The sequence below is a fragment of the Trichosurus vulpecula genome, chromosome 7 (assembly GCF_011100635.1).
Source record: "Trichosurus vulpecula isolate mTriVul1 chromosome 7, mTriVul1.pri, whole genome shotgun sequence".
Classification (NCBI taxonomy): domain Eukaryota; kingdom Metazoa; phylum Chordata; class Mammalia; order Diprotodontia; family Phalangeridae; genus Trichosurus; species Trichosurus vulpecula.
The window spans coordinates 19,819,962-19,843,826 of record NC_050579.1 but is presented as its reverse complement, the minus strand read 5'-3'; the positions used below and the strand labels follow the sequence as shown (position 1 = coordinate 19,843,826).

Below are 23,865 nucleotides of genomic sequence, written 5' to 3'. Positions count from 1 at the left end.
AGTCACACTAAATTGACTGACTCTGGGATTAGGGTTTCTATTTTATTTTTTTCCAAAGCAAGGTGATCAAGCTTTCCTAAAGTTATTCCTCCTTTCCTTCAATCTTTTTCTGGATTACCCATCAACTCTGAGATTTCACAATTCACGATGACCTCTTATTAAGTACATTTTTCCTTCAGCCCCAATGTGTCTGAAAGCTTAAGTGAGGTAATTAAGAACTCAACGTTTTTTCCAATAATCTGTTGACTTGTTAATATCATAAAGGCGTCCGAGTGAGAGCCGGGATACCAGTGTGAATGGAAGCAGCCCCGATCAGGAATGCCAGAGAAGAGAAGCCACAGGATGAGGGAGAAGACAAATCTGTCCCCTAGACTGGATTATCAGAAGAATAATTGCCAATTTGCATGCTCAGCAAGGAAGAAAAGAAAACAACCTGCTAATAAAATTAATTTGAATTAGTAGGCCCCATTTAAATATTTTATTTCCTGAAGTGTTTGGTAGGGAACAGGATGTACAGAGGAACATGTACAGTTTCTTCTGTTTTCCTTGTCTCTCTTTGTACTCCCCCATAGCTAGCACAGTGCCTGGCATATAGTAGATGCTTAATAAATGCTTGCTGATTCATTTGTGCACATGTTACTTCCCCTAGAAACTGTAAGCTTTTTGAGGTCGGGAATTCAGCATTTCATTTTGGTCTCTGTATCCCTGCTGCCCAACACAGTGCCTGGCACACAGTAGGCTTCTTGATCAATGGGAACCTATTCCAAGATTGCTGCATACCTTGAAGGCCTGGGTCGGAGGAGTCGTCCTCACTGCCTGGCAAACATCTGTACTGTGTGGTTTAGGACCAGGGCACTTTCCTTTTCTGTCCAATTAAAGGAAAAGGAAGCAGAGTTACAAGCTCCTGCCCCACTCCACTCCCTCCTCTGGAGGGAAGAGCTGGGCTCTAGGACCCCGCCGGCTCCACAGGGCTGTCAGAACTGGAGGCTCTGGCTTGAGCGAGGGTTCCGATTGATAAGAACAAGCTGCTGGGGATGCTGCCTGCTTCCATGGAAACCGAGGTCAGACTGGCAAAAACAGGCGAAGGCTAAGAGAGTCACCTGCTTCCATGAAGCATTCGAGGCTCCCCCTTTCCCTGACTTTGAAAATCGACTAGAATAAACAGATCTGTGTCATGAGGGCCCACAAGTCTAACGAGCAAAGGCTCCTGAGCCCTGGCACGCAGGCTGAGGGGGTCACGGGGACCGAGCCGCCAGAGAAGCCAGGCTCCAGTCCTCTCTGACCTCCATGCACTGCCTCCTGGACGTTGGGCAAGGACCTCGGACGCCCTGGATGGGCTCTGGGATTGCTTCCAGATACACATCTGGGGGCCTCATTCTATGGACCCTCAACAGGCCTCAGAATTCTCATCTCTAAAATGAAGGGGTCAGGTCCCCGGACTCTGAATGCCCTTGTTCTCTCTATAGAGTTGGTCCTTCCTCACACTGTCTTTGATTTTCAACATTGCTTAAAAAAGCTTTCTAAGTTCCATTAAAGACGCCTCCTGACATTGGATCAAAATTAATCTTGCGAGTTTCCCAAGATCACCGATCTGGAAGAAAAACACCCTAATTTAGGCCTCCATTGCAAGTGCACCCTGTATTCACACACAATTCAATAACCAGAGACATGGTACCCTAAAGAAAAACATCTGGTTCACTATTTAAAATCTCCTGTGCAGAGCTGACTGGCACAGGATTCCTGTGAGGAAGGGAAGGCACGAATGCAAGAAGGAAACATAGTAAGTGTCCCCGGAGACTGGGAAGGGTTGCAAATACAACCGAGGTATAGTCCTTGAGGTCATCATGAGAAATAATTGGTAAATGCTTCTTGATTCATTTATGTACATGTGGTTCTCCTCAAGACACTGTAAGCTTCTTGAGGGTAAGAACTAAGTCTTCCTTCCCTTTCCCTTCTTCCCTCCCCCCTTTCCCCTTCCTCCCTCCCTCTTTCTTTCCCCTCCCTTATTCTTCCCCCACTCCTTTCCCCCCTCCTCCTTTTCTGTCCCTACCTCCCTCCTCTCTCCCTTTTCTCCCTGTCTCTTTCCTCCCCTTTCTTCCTCCCTATCTCTCTCTCTCTCTCTCTCTCTCTCTCCCTCCCTCCCTCCCTCCCCACCTCCATCATCCATCTCTTCTAGAGCATTCTCACAGCAGAGATATGAACATAACTATTATATACACCATTATAGATGGGGAAAATAATACTTCTTTTGCACCCCTCATAGAAGGCTGGGCACAATCGACTCTTACTGACAACTCCAAACAAGATTCTCTGCTTGAGCTAGCTCACAACTGGGGGCCCAGAAGCTCTGATCCCTCTGCTCTGGCCCGGCTTGTTAATGTGAAGCCCCCACTCCCCCCAGCCCTGTGCTTTCCCTTTCTGGGCTGGAAGCCCTAAGTCTGCAGAGGCCTGGATCCAGGGCCAGTCGCTTGATCCCCATCTTAAAGGACAAGGACAGCTTTAAAAACTGAGCAGGCCCTCCAGGACGAGGGAGGGCTTGGTGCGCCTGGGTGTGACCTCCACTCAGTGGCAGCTTTATCATCTGAGTAAGAGGGTCTGACAAAGCAAAGTAAACATGGCTCTATTATGAAGTGGCTGGACGTGGACTGCTCAGTGGTTGGAATCCAGAGGACAGGGAGGAGGGAATTAAATTAAAAGACGGATTCCTTTTATTTAAAGAACAAAAATTGCAGTAAAAGAGAGCGGGCAGGTGTCTGGAGCCAGAGGCCTTGGGTTCAAATCCTGCCTCGGCTACTAAGAGCCCAGGTGACCTTGGACAAGTCCCTCCACTTCCATGGTAGAATGAAGGGGCTAGCCTCTGAGGCCCTTCCACCTCACAACGATGATGCCTTTGCACCAGCCCAGAATCCTGCAGGGTCTGGGGAAGCTGACAAGTGGGCCCTGGCACACATCTGGGTGGGGGAGGGTTGGCATCATTCATCCTCTCTTGACTTCCCTCCAGCTCTCATAGAGGGAGAGGGCTCTGGTCCTTTTCCCTGCACAAGGCCCAGCAAGCTGGAGACTTTCTGCTGTAAACAGGCCCAAGGGACACAAGGGATCCCAGGGCTGTTTGATCCCAAGAAAGCCGAGAAGATCAAGGAGGTGAGGACTTGGGCTGTCTCCCCCTGCCCTTCTCCATTCGTCCAGCTTCCATCACATCACAGACTCCTGGGAATGAACAGAGCCGTGGGGGAGGGGCACTGGGCAGGGGTGTCTGGGACCTTATAAAGGCAATTCACCAATGGGTGGTACTTGCTTAAGGAAGATGCAGCCTTGTTAGCAAGCAGAGGGCAGGCTCGGAGCACAACCATTGAGGGGAGGCACCCAGGCCTCCTTCCACCAGCAGCCTTTCCCTGGCGCTAGGGCCTCAGCTGGGGGGTGGGGGGGCAGCCATCAATAGCTGGTCGACCTGCTGTTTCCTCAGCCCCACTCAGGCTGAGAGTTCCACTGCATTTGCCTCCTTCTGTGCGCCAGGGGCTGAGCGCAGTGCCTGGCACACAGTGAGAGTTTAGCACATGCTTGCTGACTGACTGAATGATGTTCTTATGGAAATGTAGCCACACCTGTAATCTCCTTTAGCAAATGACCAGAAAGGGACAAGCTCATTAAGAAAATTATATTTCTAAGCTAAATTTCCAAACTCATAATATGAATTTGTGTTTAGAGGGACCGCGGCCTAGTGGATAGGGGGCTGGGAAGGGAGTAGAGAAGACCAGGGTTCGAGATCTGCCTGTGATGTGCCAGCTCGATGGCCTTGGCTGAGTGACTCGACTTCTCCGTCCCAGGGAGCGCCCCAAGACAGAAGCGTTGTGGATGGAGGCGTGAGCCTCCAGGAGGCAGCGAGGCCTGAGTTCAAATCCAGTCTCAGACGCTTAGTCGCTGTGTGACGGGGGCAAGTCACTTAGCCGCTGCCTGCCTCAGTATCCTCATCTGTAAAACAGGGATAATAACCAGCCAGTCAGCCTTCAGTGCTTCGCATGCCTGAAAGGGCTGCATGAATGCCGGGTGTCATTATCATTATAATTAATATCGTTGAGGAAGGCCACGCCCACCTCTCACACAGGGAGCCTACAGCTTGGGAGACACGGTCAGATCCTGGGATGACTGTGCAGAGTTTGCTACAGAGGCCGAGCTGAGTCCGGACTAGCTGCACGAGTGCACCGCCTCTCAGGCCTCCGACAGCATCAAGGCTGAGGCGGCTTTGTGGAGGCCTAGAAACGTCTGCTGAGAACCCAGGAGCGCTCACTCGGATACTCAGAAGCATCAAACGTCAGCTGATTATGGGGGAAGAAACTTCTACGCACGATGATAAATGTTTTCTCTCTGCTCGTCTCTCTCAAAAGTCACATTTTCTGTGCAACTATTTTCCAATAGACTCCAGAACCACAAAATTGCATACTAAATAAATGTATTACTTTATTGACAGAAGCCATTTAAACAAGTACAGATAACCAAATGAGTCTCTATTCATGAGAGATCCTACCAGCTCTTCCAATGATGGAATTTTCTAATTATTATAATACCTCCTTCAGCTCAAATAATTTTTAAATGGTGTTATTTTATCAAGGAAAATAATTATTTTTGAACTATGTAGTTTAAAAAAAAGTGTCAAAGGTAAGCATCTTTGAACTGACCTCAGTCATTCATTCCTAGTTCTGAAAAATAATTCAGGTAATGGAAAAATACAGTTTATGAATCATCCTTTCCCATTGACTTTATAACTAAAATAGCTTGTATGTATTATATAGGTTGGCAGAAGAGGAAAATCCCTGAAACAAGAACATTTGAACACGTTTTTAATATACAAAGTACATATGAGCCATCTGAACTGTCAAGGCCTCAGTTCCATTATATGGAGATTGAATGGGGGGAGAAGCGGGGAAGGCAGGCTGCTAATCTTTCAGAGGCTCCTTCCAAAGCCAACATTGTATGATTTCCAAAGCTCTGGAATCTATTGAACAAAAACACAAATTTCTATCACCTTAACAACAGGGTTATCTGAATTTAACAACATTACCCTCTTGCCTCCTACACAAATTTTAATCATTTTAAAAAAATCTATTTCTTGGAGCTAGGGTACAATGAATTGCCGATATAAACCTAATGCTTCATGTTCTGGAGAAGGAAAACTGACTCCAATTTCTAAACAAATTCCAATTTGGTATGAAAGTAAAAAAAGAAGGAAAAGTTCCACTTAATTACAAATACCAACAAAAGCTTCGGATTTTAAGTTTTTAGAAAGGCCTTCGGAATCCCTGGAATTGTGCCTGCCAACTCAAACACCTACTATGAATTTAGTAATGGGTTATACAAACATAAATTACAAAGCCAGACATTTTAAAAGGAAAAAAAGGTGATTTATTGTCATGCTGGAGACACGGCAGGATAGACGCACAATTTCAGTTTTCCATATATTCATCAACACTGCAGATGTCTTAATGCAAAAAGAATTTTAAAATAGAAATTACTCTCAACTCTTCTAGCTCACACAAATCAGCTCGTTTACTTAAAGAGAAGGTTACCAAGGGACATGTTTCTTACAAGTTTTACAAAAAAATTAATATCTAGAGAAACTTTTTCCCCAATCTGGTTTCAGCTACAAATGATTTTTTTTTAAACACAGACAGCTGTTGTTTCAGTATTTCTCAAAAGATAATGGAGGAAAAGATGAATATACATTTTGCAAATCACCCCCCCCCCCTTTATTTTAAACAGAAACTAAATAAAGTTAGCAGCTCTGGCACCTAACTTATACGTCATCTTACTGGTGCCTCCACCAACTGTTATTTATTCTAATATATCAGAGTTCATTCTTTTTATTTTCATTTGCGCTTGGAGCTCGAAGGAGGAGGCTTTTCACACAGCAAAAAGCACAGGACCTGCCTGGTATCATGACATCCAAATGAGAAGGCTGTTTTTTGTGCCAAAGTCAAGTCTCAATCTCTCTGGGCTAGGAAATGAGAGAATTCAATTGAAGGGATCCTCTCCATCCTCCTTTCTGACACTGAATCCTACAATATTCAGAAGTTTCTATTGTAGTTACTGTTCCTAAAGAAATTATTTGTGGCAGAAATGGCAATCACAATTTTAATGGGGGAAAACCCTTTTGCTTGACCTCTTAATGCCTGGAGGGGGTGGGGGAAGCTCTATTTTTAACAAAGAAAGGAAAAACTAGCCCATTGGTCTTCCACTGAGAAAAAAAGGGAGAAAGTTTAAAAGGAAAAACTAGTCTGTTGGTCTTCCACTAAGGAAAAAAGGGAGAAAGTTTAAAAAGATGTAGGAAAGACTATGTTCATTTCTTTTCGGCTAAAGGAAGCTCCTAACACATCAAGAGACAAAGGCTCTTCTTTCTTCCATTTTCTTTTGGTCCCAACGGCCTTGGCCAAGAGAGCCACATATGGCTCTTCTGCCCAACCTGGGCCACACACACAACTGAGGCAGAATAAGCTGATCTCAAAAACACACAGCCAAGAGAGGCCACATGTTTGAAATCGCCAAGGTCCAAAAGAACATCGTCAAATTCTCGCCATGCGGAATGTCTCCCCAGAGAGGGCCAATTCATGCCATTTGGGCTATTGTCAGTTTGATGATGTGAACACACCTGACCTCAAGGAAACGGACTGAGACCAGCACCATATTTCAGGCAAACCAAACAGCCAATAGACAGTAATGGCTTTAAGCTACTAGTGACCCGAGTCAAAAATGAAGGGCCACTTAATCTTTCGAAGGAAACTGTCAATGTTAGTTGGCCCAACAGCTGACCCCTTCTCCTGATCTTAATCACAGGCACCTATGATAACACAGTGGTTTTTTATGTCTGACTTCAGACCAAGATTATTAATCCTTCAATTCTGACTATTTTTATCCACACAATGAAGCACTAAGTCTAGCAAATGCAGCGTTCAAGATTCCCTTCAGGCAGGGGACCAAAATATCACATTCCTTTGAAGTCCTCAGAATTTATGGAAATATGAAAGCCAAGGTATCAGAAAAAAAAACAAAACGCTTTTTTGGTTTGGGTGTTTGTGTACGTGGTTACATAAACACATTTGAATTTGTGGCTCTAGATTTCCACAGTTAAAAGATTACATCAAATCCTTTTGTTTTTAACACCAGGGTATGGCAACCTGGATGTGTTCAATCAAGCTAGCAAATAATTCATTCAAGCACACCAAAAGCTAAAAATGTCTCCATTTTCATCACTCGTAAATTTCTTATTAGTAAAAATTCCAATAATCTGAAAAATGAAAAATTCCAAGGGGCTGAAAAGTAAACAAATATATAAAGGCAGTCCTCAACTTACAAATACCCCAATAGGTAAAAATGCAAATAAGGTCTTGGGCAGAGGGCCTTAATAATGCTCCCCACACAAAAAACCCCCAACATTTCTATGCATTCTCCAAATCAGAATGCCTGGGGAACAACTGACCTAGAAACATAACTTTTCTTATTAAAATGTAAACAGTTCATCTCTAATGCAAATGTGGAACATTTGGAAGATCCTGGTACCCCAGAAAAATCTGCCTACTGCGGCACTGCTATCCACGGTGTCCCCTCTTGCTAGAGCTCCCGCTGGAGCGGCTGCTTCGGCTTCTGTCACCAAACCAGGCAAAGTAAGCCTGAGCCCTGCTCCCCCACCCCCAACCCGTGCCATGAGGGTAAAGGGGAAAATGCTCCTGGCACCTCAGTAGAGAACTCGAGGATGTATTTGCCCACACAAACCACAGCATAAACAGCGGCTGTGCAGAGTTGAGATAGACTACCTAATATTCTATTTCAGGCTTTTATGATAGTATGGTACGTTAGACATGGATGGCAACTGGGCAAAGCGGGTAAGCTGAAATTGTGACTTGGTATGTATGACCCTTTTAAGATGGATGCTCTAAAGTCAGGTCCAGCTTAAAGGTCATACTATGATTAAGGTTTCTAAATCGAAAAAAAAATTTTCCCCACTGAAGTGTTACAGAAAACTGGGCTTTATCAGTCAGTCAATGGGCATTTATTAAGCACCAATTGTGTGCCAGGCACTGCGCTAAGCACTGGGGATACAAAAGAGGTAAAAGCCAGCCCCTGCCCTCAGTCTAACAGGGAAAACAATATGTAAACAACTATGTACAAACAACCTATAGACAGGATAAACTGGAACTAATCAACAGAGGGAAGGTGCTAGAATTAAGAAGGATCAGGAGAGGCTTCTTTCTAGTAGGCAGGATTTTAACAGGGACTTGAAGGTAGCCAGGAGGTCAGTAAGCAAGAGGAGGAGGCAGAGCAGTCCAGGCCTGGGGGTCAGCCAGAGTGGAGATGGAGGCTCTTGTTTTAACCCAGAAGACCGGTGTGACTGGATCTCAGAATGTTTGGGGGAGGGGAGGAAAGGCAGGAAGGGGCCAGGGCTCTGAATGTCCAAAGAAGATTTTATATTTGATCCTGGCAGTGACAGGGAGCCCCTGAGGTTACTGAGCAGGATGGAAGGACATGGGGAGACTGTGCCTGAGAAAGTCACTGGCAGCTCAGTAGGGAATTTGGTCAGAATGTTTATTAAAGCGGCATGCAGACCGCCACGGTGAGGGAAGACCCAGGGAAAGGGCAGCCCAGGACATGTGGCAGGGCACATGTCGGCCTCCTCCATGTGAGCCAGCGGCGCAGCACAATGTCCAGCTTCACGGCCACCAAGAACTTCCTCTCTGGCCCAACTGAACCCAAGGGGCAGAGGGGGCTCTCAGTGGACAGTCACATCTCTGGGTAGTGGCAAAGCTACAAGTAGGACATGCCTCTCCCGACCTCCTGGACCAACACTTTTCTCACTAGAGCAAACTACTTCTGCCGCCATGAGCCAAAAACACAGCTGGGAGAATAACTGAGCTTTGCATTGAGCATTGGGAATCCAGTCTTATCAGGTGGCTTTTTCAAGAACCTGTGTGTGTGTGTGTGTGTGTGTGTGCGTGCGCGCGCATGCGCGCGCACGCGTGTGTACATGCTCGCATGCGCACTGTCGAATCTGGTTCTAGTTAGAGTTAATATTCAACACTAGCCTCAGGTACTGGCTAATGTTCAATATAGTAAGGTGGGAGTACACTTTCAATTTTCTGACTGTATTTTGGCTGACTGACCATACATTTCACACTCCGAAAGGAAAATAGGTTTTCTGTTTATTTCCTTTGCATTGAATATTTAACATCAACCAGTTCAACACATAACACCCCCAACTGAAACAGATAGCATAAATCTGTTTACAATTAAGCTTAAGTAAGTTCAGTGATTAAATTAGGAAATATTTAGGTATCTATTGTTTCTAAAAACTCTGGTCGTACTAACTTGCTAAATAATTGGAAAGATATTCACTGTCCATGGTTGGGCCATGCCACTATAAAACAAACAAACAATACTCTCTAGATAAATTTACGAATTCAGCACTACAGTAATGTCAATAAAATTTCTAAAACTATACCTATAGAAGTAAGCTAAACAACAAAAAAATAATAATTTAGAGGAACAAAAAGTTTAGAAGCTCAAGGAAAATAAGGAAAAAGCATGAATGAAGGGGGCACAGCATTACCAGACTTCAAACAATATCAACAGTCATCAAGATGATTTGTTAATGGTTAAAAAAGAAACAAGTAGAAAAGTAGAACAGATTATATAAGGAAGAAATAAAAGGAATAACCATTGGGTGTGGTATGTTTTTATAAATGCAAGAAGACAGATGACTGGGTAAAGGCTCTTTTTTAAGAGAACTTCTCAGAGAAGTGCACAGCAGCTTTGAGGCTTAGAACATCTCACATCATATGCCCCAATAAACTCCAAAACGGAAGGCACCCCGAATATAAAAGATCACATCATCAAAAAAGGAGAAGAGAAAGGCAGACCCTTCCACATAGTAGGCACCTAATATATTCTTATTGACTGGCTCTGGCTAAGGGAAGAATTCTTAACCACAGGATACAGCAGATCATAAAAGACAAAATAGATAAATTTGATGATATAAAATTACAAAGCTTTGGCACAAATAAAATCAGTAAAGAGAAAATAGGAAGAGAAACACTGAATGGGGAAAATATTTGTATCAAATTCAGCGGAGAAAATATGAACACCAAGATACACAGGCATCGGCATAAATATGTAACATTAAGAGCCATTAGATGTGGTCAGGGAATAGGAAAGGTTTTCAGGAGAATTTCAAACTATAAATAAAAGTCACAGATAGCAAGAGGAAGGCAAAGTCTAAGCTAAAGCTTGAAAACACAATGAAAATACCTCACACCAAGAAAATGAATAGAAAGAAAAAGACAAATGGCACCTAGGCCCTGGGAAGCCAGGCACACTCATCTGGGGGTGGGCAGGGGAGAGTTGTGAACGGTCCAGGTGTTCTGAAGGTGGATGTGGCATCAGGCACAGAAAGGCACTAAGCGATCCCTGCCCTTTGACAGCTCCAGAGGTCAGAGTTCACAGTCCTGTCTCTAACTCCATCACAGCCCCCTCTCTCCCCCCAAGATGGAGCCCTGGGTCTCTGGCCATGACTGCTGACATGGCCTTGGATTCATCTTGCATGAATGGTATGAACGTGGTAACAAAAACAATGCCTGAAGAAATATTGAGAGAGGGCTATGAATTGCCTTTGGAGATCGCAAGCTTCCTGCCATTTATTCAGGAAATTCACAGGTTCAAAACAAAACAAATCGCCATGTAGTTTACCAGGAATCAGAATCCTCTACCTTCCAAGGTCCCTCAACTCGGTTGTTTTGGATTTGAGGAACACAGCACAGAGACATTATGTGAATGATCCACACGTGGGGTAAGGCGGAGTCAAGACTAGAATCCAGGTCTAATTCCTCTACTCATATCCACCTGAAATAGCAGCTGGGGCTCATTAGGCACAGCAAGGAGGCTACTCCCACCCCAGCTTCCTGGAAGGGACACAATCCCCGAGGCCACCAAGCTCAGCAAACTTTGCCCTGTTCTGTCCTATCTTCCTACTGTCCTGCCTCTGGCCTATAGGCCTCAGTCCTATTCACTTGGTGCCTTACTACTGTCTTTCTACTGCTGGCCAAGAGGAAAAGCTTCCCTCCCACTACCAAGGACATCGGCTGGCCTCCAGCCCACAGTGCTCCCCTTTGAGGACTCTTCGGTTCAGCCAAAGTGGCCTTGGTGCAGTTCCTCACACACACTGCTCCATCTCCCACCTCCTTGTCTTTGCAATGGGTGTCCCTCATGCATGCAGGCATTCCTTGCTTACCTCTTCCTTAAAATCCCTTGTTTCTTCCCTTCTACGTGAAGCCTTTGGTGATAATACCCCCAGCTGCTAGTGCCCGTTCGCATCTTGTTTGTGTGTGTACAGACACACACACACACACACACACACACACACTAGAATGCAAGCTCCTTGAGGGCAGTCCTTTCATTTATGTCCCCATCTCCCCAGCATGGGCCTGGACCACAGGAGACATTTAATAAATGCTTATTTGGATCCAAGCCTCCCTATTTTGTTAATTCCTCCCTCTTTCCACAACCAGCTACAGGCCTAACTCACCCTCCTCTCAAGTAACCCTGTACATGTCACTGTGTGCATGTAAAAACGGGATTCTGACAAGGAGCCCAGGCTTCCAAGGATCTCAGCATGTCCTAGACCTAAGCCTGCCCTGGCCTACACAGCTTCCTGGGCCAACGAGTTCTCCCACTTACTAAGGCCAGTCTCCATCTAACTAGTCTCTCCTGGAGGACCTTGTTGCAGGGCTAGTGATAACTGAGCCTCTTCCACCATCTCGACCCAACTCACATTACTGGAGCCTTCCAGGCTGGCTCCCCTCAATGGCCACCCCCACCCACCCAGATAAGCATCAGTCCTTTCAGGCAATTTAGTTTGCCACACTGGCAAGCTTGCAACCATACAGAGCTGAATTATCCCCCACATCCAATTCCCCCCAACAGATTAAGGCATGGGATCATTCTTTCACTCAAGCAAAAACCCTCTCATGCATCCAAGATGCTACAGCTTTCATCTAACAGCAAGCACTGCTTTGGCACCTATTATGGGCCAAGCATTCAGGACGTGAACAGACTCTACCAATGAAGGTCTGAGGGAGTGGCCTGGGGCCCTGGGAGGTGCCAGTCATTTGTCTAGGGTGATAGTACATGTTAGAGGAAAGCCCGGGACTCTCCCCCCGCCACCCCACATAAATGATCTAAGTTTTGCATCCACTACTGGAAACTGTCTCTCAATGCCCTACAGAATTCCACATTCTCAGTGTAAACTCCACTTACATTGAGATGAAAGGAAAGAGAAAAAAAGGATGAAAACTCTGACCTAATCTGTGATCATGCACCACTTTGAGAAGACTTTCTGTGCCCACATGAAACTGGCCAATTTACCAACGAAGCTGCTACTTTCATTTTATGAATCTAAAAAGTGATGCACACAAAAATTCGGGTGAGTTTCTGGATTAGTTCTTAAAGGAGTAAGTCTTCTGATCCTTAGTTCTAGACCTTACATGTACAAATTTGCAGGAGAAACTCATACCTATCATCAGCATTGGCAGTGAAAACAAAGTTATGGGTTTGTTTTTTATTCTAAACACTGTCACTTACAGACTCATCATGCACACCAGGACAAATTTCCCTTATTAGCAGGTAAAATCTGCACAGGCTATTTTTATCTAATCACTTCATCCTCCTCTAACTCCATTAGCCAATTATTCATCTGTAGGATCATTCACCTGCTACACTTAGCGCCACTTAAAATAGCCCTTCTTAAATCTAGGCCTCTTAATGTCCGGTCCAGTCCTAGAGGTGGAAGGGGAAAATAAGACACGCCCAACTTTCCCAAGCAAGGCATAATTCCATTATTGGCTAGGAAGATTGGTGATACACAGTCAGCATCAACTGAATCTGGATGTGAACTGGAGCCAGCACTGCACATGAGCAGTGAGGAGGAACAGGGCGACAAGTCCCAAGTTCTAATCCCGTTCTAATCTAATACTTGGCACGTGACTTTGGAAAAGTAGCTTAGAGAACGAGTACATGTGAAAGAACTAGGCATGTGTCAAGCACTATGCTAGTCACAGGATAGAAATACCTGCCCAAGTCAGAGCCTCCCCTCAGGGAGCTTTCATTCTGTGGAGGGAGCCAGGACACACAGAGGAGCAGTGGTGAGGACTCCCAGGGAGAGTGTAAGTGGAACCAGAGTCCAACATCATGCCCTTTACTGTTCCTGGAACAACCCATCAATCAACAAGGATTTATTTAGCATCCACTATGCACAAGGAACTGGAAATACACATTTTAAAAGTGAAACAACATCTACTCCCAAAGAGCTTACATTCTATCCGATAGAAGAGGGTAGACAGCCAGGGCCCAGAGGCCCTGATTTTCTGGTGCTGACTGGGTTCACTAAGCTTCTACTCCCTCCATCTCCAATGAGACAGCTCAGCCCTTGGGCAGTCTCTTTACCTGCACCCTGCACAATTAGTGTGAAAAGTGAATCCCATGAGGCAGCTGCATGCATTTGAAGTTTAATTATGCAAAATTTGAAGTTACCATCACGTAAAAGGCAATAGATAGTTCCAGACCAATGAAAACAGGCAGCTCAAATTCAAATAACTCGACCACTTTGAGGGATTCCTTATTGGCACTAATTGGGACCTGCCTAGGACTGGATTACTATTTACTTAAGCTTCATTCATGTCTAAATTCCAAAGGAAGTCGAGACGTTGCTGTTATCCTACGGGCTTCACAACTGTGTGCAGTGGCTAATGTGGTCAGTAACTTGGGCACTGCATGATGGCCAAAAACTCCCAAGCTTGGCTCTTCGATGGCCATCTTCAAAATCGTCACCAGGACTCATCACTGGGGATGTGCTTTTCCCTTTGCTCTCAATATCCTGCTGATGGGGGCAGCAGAAAGAACAGTGCCCTCAAGTCAAAGGACCTGGATTCAAAACCAACCCAGGGCACTTCCTGCCATCTCATCATCATGTTTGTACAGTACACTTTACACGAGTTACCTTACTAGTTTCTCATAACCCTGGGAGGTGGGTGCTCTTACTCCCGTTGTACAGATGAGAAAATGGAGGCTGAGGGATGTTAGACAATTTGCCAGTGAGTATCTGAGGCAAGATTCCAACTTGGGTGGGATTATTTAACCTCCCTGGGCTCCAATTTCCACCAGTCTATAAAGCAAGGGTCTCTGAGGGCCCTTCCACCTCCAGATCGATGAGCCTGTGTCTCCTGACATCCAGTAATGAGGCCACCAATAGGGCACCAAATTTGCTCCTCATAGGGTTTTTAATTACATCCATTACTTATAACCCACAAAATCATGTTTTGCTCCCTATGGGCACAAATGAAACTTGGAAACCATTTCTTTCACTGCTGATGTGACTTAAGCTAACCATTTGTCACCAGTTTAAAGGTTCACATTTAATTTTCGAACAGCTTCTAGTTAAAGTCACGTTATGATTTAATGGTAGGTGATGAACCACCTAAGTTTTCTAGGATCCCTAGGATCCTTTCAGCTGGGTGGCCACTTCTGTGGAGAAAGAGAAATAAAAACCTAGTTCATTTTTTTTCTGCCCAAAGGACATTCTGTGAATATTCAGAAACTTCACTAATAAGCATTGCTAGAATAATAGAGTGCTACAGTAGAGAGCTGCCTCTGAGGTCAGAGGGCCTGGGTTCAAACTCCAACTCTTGACTTTGGGGAAGCTTCTTCCACTCTCTGGACCTCATCTTAAATGACGGAATTGGATTAAATTGCCTCTTTAGATTCCTGCCAGATCTAAATGAACGATCCCAGGACCCTAAAAAATATGGTAAGGAGCTGCAAAATCTTGGCCAATTAGAAAACGGAAGCAGGGGGGGGGGGGTCAGAGGTTACTCCCTCAAACGTTTCTTTAAGCATTTGTGATGGAAAGCTTTCTAAAACAAATTCCACATTTCCCTGACTTCTTAAACAGAGAACAGCAAACATATTTAAAGTTTCTCTTGCTACATCTGAGTCACCATCATCAACATTAACCATTGTATTGATCTGGAAAAGGCCCATTGGAGCACATGGAATGGTGTGGTCCTGGCTAGATGGTCCCGGACCCATCACCATTCTATTGTTTAGGGGTTTTTCACCTCCTCCCACAATGTCATGCTGTCAGGGATCATTTCTTACTTGTCTGAAAAGAGCCCCCTACCCCCACCCCCACAACCTCCTAGTTTCTAATGTTCTGGGGACTTAGGAACCAGAAAACCAGCTTGTTTCAAGTGTGTCTAAAAGACGATTTAATAGTCTCTGAGGAGGAGCTGAAGGGCTCTGACGATCAAACATGCCTTCTAATACCAGGATCTCATGACAGGAGGCTTTCTGTGTGCTCTTCCTGGATGGGGGCTGGTTCCAGACATGGGAGGTTAACGATGCTCTAAATTCCATAGAATTGGGTGGTCACTGTACCATAGGGTGTTACTGACATCAGTCTGGCCAGCTGGTATCTCAGTTTTCTAAGGCCCACTCAGTTTCCCATCACAGCTAATGACCATGAACTAGACCTCCTCTGTCAGCATTTCATTTCTGATGCCTTGTCTTCCCACACCTCCTGTATTTCTTTAAGTCTGTTAAGCCACTACAGAAAGTGGGCTGCAGTGAATGGGCAGCCGGCTTCAAAACCAGGAAGACTTGGGTTTGAGTCTGTCGCATTGTTTGACCCTAGGCATGCCCCTTCCAGGCAGCTCTCTAAGGCTCTACACACCAGAGAAGACTCTGGCCTGCAAGGCCCAGGAAGCATCTCCACCAGTGAGTTCCCCGGACCAGTGAAATCATGGGTCCAGTCCCTCTCCCTAAGACCTAACTTCAGGATGCTCTGGCTGTGAATCTGCAAAGATGAAGGTTGATTTACTTTCTTAGAGATGATTTCGTTGCCTGGGCAAATAACTAACCCATTAGGTTGAGGAGTCAAGCGCCAACACATGCACAATTTAATCATTTCATCTTTGGGCAGAGGTCAGAGCTGCTCCTTGGGGGAGTGGTGGTCACAGTGCTTCCTGTTCAGGTACACGGCAAACCAGATGACCTTGGAGCCACCCCACAGCACAAGGGGGTCTGGGCTCAAGTCCCTGCTCTGACACAAACAGGACCTCCACACCATAAGCAACTTTCCTGGACAGTAAGTGCCAAAGGGATCCCCAATCCAGAGGCAGACACCTCCAAAATCCCAGGTGCCCGGTGTGTGCGTGTGTGTACTCGTGTGTACGCGCATGTACTGGAGCTCACTAGGGCACCCACTCAGTGCTGCCTCATCACCTGCACTACCTGTTTGAGGCTGTGGAGCAATGACTAGAAAAATGGACCCCAGCCTCAACTCTGCCCCCTCCCCCATTCTCTAAAAGGGAGGGTCTGTCTGCAGCATCTGCCCAGGACATACATCACCTCCTTGAGCCTTGGCACGCAGCAGGATGGAAGAGCAGGAACCAGACCTGCTAATTGGCCGGGACAAGAGTCACAGCCCATGGGCACCTTATCCTGCTTGGTGGAAAGGAAGCCCAAGTCTCCTAAGTGGGACTTTGCCCCTCCCCAACAGAAGGGAAGCTCATAGAGGGAAGGGGCACATTCATGTTTGCCTTGGTCTCCAGAGACTGCTGGCCCAGGGCCTGCACACAACAGGCTTTGTGACTGATCACAAAGAGAAGACGTCAATTCAGCCCATTATCATGACAGACAAATTGGTGCATTCACGGCCCAAGAGGTTGAGCCTGAAAAACCATGAGGTGAAAGAACCATTAAAACTCTGACCCAGGGGACGTGAAAGACAGGAGATGATGCTCTAGGGGCAACCCAAGAGAAGACTCCCAGCCAAGCAAGGCATGCCCCAGGCTCCTCGAGTGGACAAGCAGGCACCGGCTCTTGTGCCAGCAGGACAGGATGGACCCAGCTTACACATCTGGTGGTGGGAGATGGGCTTAATCCTGAGTACTGACTTCAAGGAGGAGGAGGATGGGGAGGAGGTGAAAAATGGGGAAGGGGAAGAGGAGGAAGAAGAGAAAGGTGCAGAGAAGGAAGGGGAGGAGGAGAAAGTGGAAGAGAGGAAAAGGAGGAGAAAGGGAAGGAGAGAAAGAGGAAGGTAGGGAGGAGGAGAAAGGGAAGAAGAGGAAGAGGAAGGTAGGGAGGAGGAAGGGGAAGAGCAGAAAGGGGAAGAAGGGGAGAAGGAGGAAGTAAAGAGAGAGGTGAGGAGGAGAAGGAAAGACAGAGGGAGGGAGAGAAAAAGGGGGAGAGGGAACCTGAGAGATGGAGATGTCGACAAAGAAGGAAGTTACGTATATATTTAGAATGAACAAGCAAGAAAGCATTTATTAAGCGCTTACTATGTGCAAAGGAGACACAAACGGAAACACAGACCAGTCTGCGCTCTCAGAGTTCACATCCAAAGTGGGGAGGTCGGGGCTGTAACCATGAAAGGGACCTCAGAGGCCATCTGGTCCAGCTTCTTCATTTTACAGAAAAGGAGACCGAGTCTCAGGGAGGTTCAGGGACTCAGGATCACAGTCCTAGAGCTGCAAGGGGCCTGAGGGGCCCCATTTTAGGGATGAGGGCTAAGGCTCAGGGAAGGAAGTTACTTGGCCAAGGTCATCGAGGTAAGCATCAATAAGCCTCGCTAAGCGCTCACTGTCTGCCAGGCACTTGAGACACACCAAAAGGTGCATTTGTCAGAGGCTTTCAGACCCTGGCCCTGCTGTTTCCCTGAGCCAAGGTATCTCCCCAACCAAGGAGGAGTAGGGAAAAATACATAAATAAACACACCAATCAATAAAATGCATGAATGCATGAACAGATAGAGACAGACAGAAATGCAGACTGTTCTCATTTCTGGGGAATTAAAAGGAAAGATGCACTTACTCCAACAATCAGAAGGGGAAAAGTCACCTGGGCTCTGGCTAGCAATGTGGGCTCTGGCTGGCAAAGCCTCTCCTCAGTGGAAGAGATGGAGCCCATTCCATAAATAGTTCCAATTAGACAAAACATTAAACAACCCCACAAAGAAGGAACAAGTCTCTGGGGTGGAAGGAGACAAAACAGCCTAAAAGAAGTCAGCCGACCCCTTTGATTTTCAAAGATCAGCCTAGGACGGCTTTTTCTTTTGCTTCATAAATCTGATCACCTGGAGGATCCTGACTTGTTGGAAGTCATTTGAGGCAAGAAAAGTTAAGTGACAGCACCAAGGTGGCTGTTTGGGGTTTTGTTTGTTTGTTTGTTTGTTTCTAGAGATGAAAGCCTTGTCTTCTGATGGCTGAGCATCACACAAAAAATATTAATTCTCTGGACAAAAGCTGGATCCTCTTGAGGGCCCCTTTCTCTTCCAGGTACCCAACCCATGTCTGCACAGGGTCAGAGGTCCCTGGTCCAAATGCCACGGCTATCACTTACTATCTGTGTGACCTTGTGTATGATCTTTCTGCCCTGGGCTCATGTTCCCCCACCTTTAAAATACAGGGGGCAGGTTCGACGGTCTCGAAGGTCCTTCCAGCTCCAGATCTCTGCTCTGATGTTCCCTGGCACCAGTGCCCCTAGAGATGCCCCTTCTCCTGTCCCTTGCTGCTGCTGGTCACTGCTGCCAAACCTGTCACAGTGGACAATGCCACCTGGCAGCCCTGCTGTCATGGCAGAGAGCCCCGTCTGAACCCCACTGACCTGCCCTGCCCCCTCTAATCGGGCCCCCGTTTCCACCTCTTCCTGAGCTTCTAGCATCACAACTTTATCCCCACCAAACCTGGGGAAGCCCAGCCAGGGGCCTGGAGACAGTGTCCCTGCTCCAGAGGCTGCAGCAGGGTGACATGTCACCGTGCCCCAGTAACACTAAGGATTCATGTTCCCATAGAAACATGGTTATAAATGGGACCTGGGTTCTCGAGGCGCTAACTATAGTTCAGCAGCATTATGGGTTAACTAGACTTCAGTGCCTTAGCCCCATTTATAACATTATTTCTATGGAAACATGGGTCCTGAGTGCAAATGAACTTCTGGAAGGGAACCCATGTGTCCCCTCTATTTGGGACAGTAAGTGGGAGTCAGAGCTGGCTTTGAGGGCAAGATCTAAGGGGAACAAAGCAAGGCTGCATTTTTCAATTACCTGCAGCAAATGAGGTGCCCGAGCATGGACCTGAGAGCCAGCAAGCCAGCCACCAAGCCAATCAGCACACTGAAGAAGGAAATGGGAGGAAAAGAACCTTGATGTGTATGTTTTAAATATGCTCCAAGAACATCCTACATTGGGGACAACTAGGCGGAAAGAGGTGACTGTGCTTCAGAGTGACAGGATGGGTCACAGCTTGGGCTGGAAGGGCCTTGCAGGCCTCTGGACGCCCCTTCCTTTTACTGATGAGGACAGGGGTTCTCTAAGTGAAGCATCAGGCCCAAGGCCACGCAGATTAGAAGTACGTTGTGTGGTTTTACACAACTCATTTATCTCTTTGCTCTCTGTTATAAGGAATAGCTCTCTGGGGAGGGAATCCAAGAGGCAGCCATTGGGGAATGAAGATGATGTCAATAGTTTTTAAATAAGAAATCTAACAAGCCAAACAAAAATGACCAGGACCCGGTTTCTCCAGGCTCCATCTCCACCACAGCCAGCACCCAGGCCTGACTGACGGCTTTCCCTTGGCACCAGGACGCGCAAACCTGTTCACGGCACACCTCAAAGCTTCGCAGGAGGCAGAGAAAGGCCCAGGTCCATTCTCCTGGCCCTCGCTAGCACGGTGCATGGAGCAGAGATCAGTAGGCCTCAGAATGCCTGTCTCTCCCCAATGCCAACATTTCAGAGGCTGCCACTCAGGCCAAAGCTCAAAGCAAGTATCCGGTTTATGTGCCTGTTTTCTGGGGTATTAACTTTATGGGACAAGAGTGCTTCATTTTTTCCTTAGCTCTTTAAAAACTGCCATTTTCATGATTTTTCATTAGCCCTGGCCAAAAAAAAAAAAATAACTGGCAACGAATCAAGTTAGGTCCAACAAGGCAGATTAGATTAGAAGAGTGGTCTGGGCAGACTCGTCAGAGCTGGCTGCACCTTCCTTTGGCAGCTGCCAGGCCATGCATGGCACCTGCCTGGAGCCTGGCTGGGTGTGGCAGCTGTTTGTTTACCAACCAGAGGGGGCTCCGCCTTAGCTGCCCAGCGCCCGAGCTCCACCTAAGTCACCTCTGAATGGCAGGTCACTGAACTAACCTCCGCAAGGCCGGGAAAGGGGTAGGGTCATGGGGACAGACATGAGAGAGGATCCAGGCTCTCTATGACTTCCATTCAAACAGGTTCAGCCAGGGACCATCCTAGAGTCTTTTTCTTAACAATTTATGGAAGATAACTCCAGAGTATGAACACCTTGATTAAAGTGTGCCCCTGACCGATCCTGACTGTGTGACCCTTAGGAAATCACTTAAAGGCTCAGTGCCCCAGGCAACCCCATCCTCACAGAGGGTAAGCTGCAGAGTCAACCTACACTGGTAAAGGCAGTTTCCTCATTGGGAGAAAGCCCTGTATCAATGAAACCAAAGGCAGGTCTAGGACCCCAAATTTTACTTTACAATCGTGTATTTTCCTAAGGAAAAGATTGTTTAAATTTGAGCTAAGAGGAGGCGTAGCCCAGCGATAGTGAGATGGCTGCAGCACAGGAACACGGGTTCAAGTCCCATGTTGAGGCATCCTGGCTGTGGGGCCCCAGGCAGCCTCTAACCTTGCAGAACTCCAAGCAACACTCTGAGATGCTGGAGGGTGTTGGTAAAGTGAACTTTAATAGTGAGAGGTTCTTCTCTGGGGATACTAACAAAATCCCAAGTCTGGCCCAAAGAAATCAAGGTTTATGGTGGGTTTCTGACCAGGTGCCCTGCCCACAGACTAGACTTTTATCCCAAACACCACACCAGGCTCCTCGAACACTACCTTGGCCACCGGCAGGGAGTGCCCCCTCCCCTCCTGTTCTGGCCTTCAGTGTGTGCAGAGGCATCCTTCCTGACAGGGCCTGACCTCCCAGTCCTCTGGGCCCAGGGCCCTCAGCCACAGAGCTCCTGGAGGCTCCACATGCCCTAGTTGCAGACTCCAGGGCTAGTCTAGGGGCAGACACCGCAGGAGCCGCACGAGCAAAGAGCCTGCCAGCCTATTTACACTCCTCTGACAATTGACGTTGAGTAATAGCTGGTGGAGGGTAATTCCCATCCCTCCACACCTCTAAAGTCAAGTGAGAGAGGAAAGCTCCCAATCTTGCAGGCCATAGCTGCAGGACCACTTCTGGTCCTTCAAGGACCACTCTGCCCCTCCATACTATAAGCTTTCTTTCCAAGCAGCCCAGCCAAGAGGCCCCCCAAAAGGCATTTACTAAAGAAGTTCCTCTTGCTCCAAGTCTACAATTTATGGGGGCTGTTAAGGAATGAGAATTCCAAGTCTCCCTTTCTTCAACTGTGGGATTCACTACCCTAACCTATACACAAAGTCAACCTTCCACTGAGAAGCATCATGGTGTGGTGAAGAGCTCTGGCTTTAGCATCACAAAGTCCTGGGTTCTAATCTTGCCTTTGGCTCTCACTGACACCGAGATCTTGGACAAGTCCTCACCTTTCCCTGCGTCTCACTGTTTTGTTTTCTCCCTTGTAAAATGAGAGGGGGTTGACTCGACAATGTCTGAAGTCTCTTTGGGTCCCTTCCAGCACTGCCTCAATGCTCACACGACCCTGCATAAGGATTCTTAAAATGCTGACGGTGAATCACTATCAATCCCCGAGGACATTTCCTTCCCCATACTAATGGGCTTCCTTTCACCTGGCTTTGGGCAGCTCAGCAGAAGCCTGGGGCCTCCAGGAAATGGCTCAGACACAGGCTCCCCTCAAAAGGGGCCTCTCCTGCTACATGGATGGGGAGGTGGGCTTCAGCTTTGCCAATTTCCGGCTGTTACAGCATCACCCGGACTGCCGTCGGTCCTCGCCTAGATTTCCCAGCCCTAATGGGTACCAAGCCAAAACACAGCTAAAATTTGGCAATGGGCAGTGTAATGGGGCATGGTCAGCATGGGGCTGAAGCCATAAAACACTCTGGGTGGAAGAATAAAAGAAGGTCTTCACAGAAACAAACACCAGCAAAGTACCAAGCAGCGGAGAGCCGCCGGCAGAGATCCCAGCAGGAGACAAGTTCAGATGCAGCGTCGGGCTCCTTCCTTCTCATGCACAGGTCTCTTAATGGGGAGTGGGCTGAGGCAGAAGGGAGGGGAGCCCCACAGATGCAGAATGGACCATTCATGGTGAGAGGGAGGAGACTTGCAAATGATGGGATGAGCTTGAGGATGGCCAGGAGTCCAGTCTGGCTGGGCTGAGACAAAGAGGCTGCTCAGGGGGTACAGTGGAGAGGGAATCCTGCCTTTGCCACTTGTGACCTTGGCACGTCTCCCAGAATGAGGAGGGTCACCTAGACAGCCTCTGAGCTCCCTCTGGGCTTTGGTCAGACACCCCATCCCCTGCCCCCATCTGTCCTTGGAGTACTGGACTGCATTCACTAGGCAGTGGGAAGCCACTGAAACCTGCCTGGCTCATCGTAGGAACTAGTCAAATGGCAGACTTTTTAATTGTGGCAAAGAACTGGAAATTGGATGAGGGGAGGGCTGGGCAAATGGCGGAGGCCTGGGAAAGTCACAGAACATTGTGCACCCGGTGCCTGGCACACAGTAGGCACAAAAAAAAAAAGAAGAAGAACCAGGAAAACAAGACACACTGACCACAACAACACAGACCAGAATAAAATACAACACAGCTTGTCCCTACGTCAGTATAACGACCAGGCTTGGCCTGGAGAAGCAATGAGGAAATCCATGCCACGGAGGCCTGGAGGAAGGAGGAGGTTGACTTAAAGGTTCCTTTGCTCCCTCTTCTGATCCAGGGAAGGCTCATGAGGAGGGGTAAAAGACAGTGGTACATACAGAAATGAAAAACCACAAATACACGCATCATACAAACACAGCAATTTCCCACAGCACATTTTAAGTGACCAGATTAAGAAGGAGAATCAACGTACACTTCTCGCTCTAGGCAGACGTCCTGTGTGCACATAGGCTCCTTAAAGGCAGGCGCTGGTTCTGTCTTTTCCTCACAGCCCATGGGCTTAGCCCAGTGCCTGCATATACCGAGTGCTTGGTCTGACTCACTACCTGTGGGGGTGGGGCCCACCTGCCCTGCCAGGACAGAGTCTTCTGCCTCTGCTGCTTTCGACTGCACACAAGAAACCACCGCCCCTCACCCCAGCCCCATGTAACCCCAGACATGGGAAGAAACAAGGAAGGACTGCAGAGTCAGACAAGGTGACTCCTGGCCCTCCTGGCCCCTGAACCGAGGGAGGACACGAGGCCTACAGACAAGAACCATCTGAGGCCACAGGACGAAATCCTCAGGTCCATCCATTGGTCTGGAAATGGCTCCATTCTCTTTTGCTCCCTTACTAAGCCATGGAGAGAAAGGGAGGGTCAAAGGTCCCAGAACAACAGTGACAAGGACCCGAAGGACCACCCCCCCCCCACTGTCCTGACTCACACGTCAGAGGAAAACGTGGGGATCGGGGATCCATTTACAAGTCAGTGCTAAAATCACATGTATTTTTAAGGAGGTGATGGTGGGCCTAGCTGCGCACAGGCTTCCCCAGGGCTTGGCCAGTGAGGAAAGTCCTGCTAACCACCTGGCTTAGCTTCGGCGCACAGGCAGAAGGTTCTCATTATCCGGCTGCAAGCCTGCCTGTTCTTCTATGTGGTGTGTTAATGGACTTAAGCCCCGACTCCTGAAGATAATAAACAGCTGAACCCTAGAATTACGGAGGGGCAGGTGGGCACGGACATCGAA

At 47.3% G+C, this 23,865-nt stretch overlaps 1 protein-coding gene across 1 annotated transcript in view; it reads right to left on the bottom strand.

Moving 5' to 3' along the window:
- Positions 1 to 23,865, bottom strand: part of CUX1 (cut like homeobox 1) — a 347,958-nt gene that overhangs the window by 237,309 nt on the left and 86,784 nt on the right. The window lies entirely within an intron of this gene.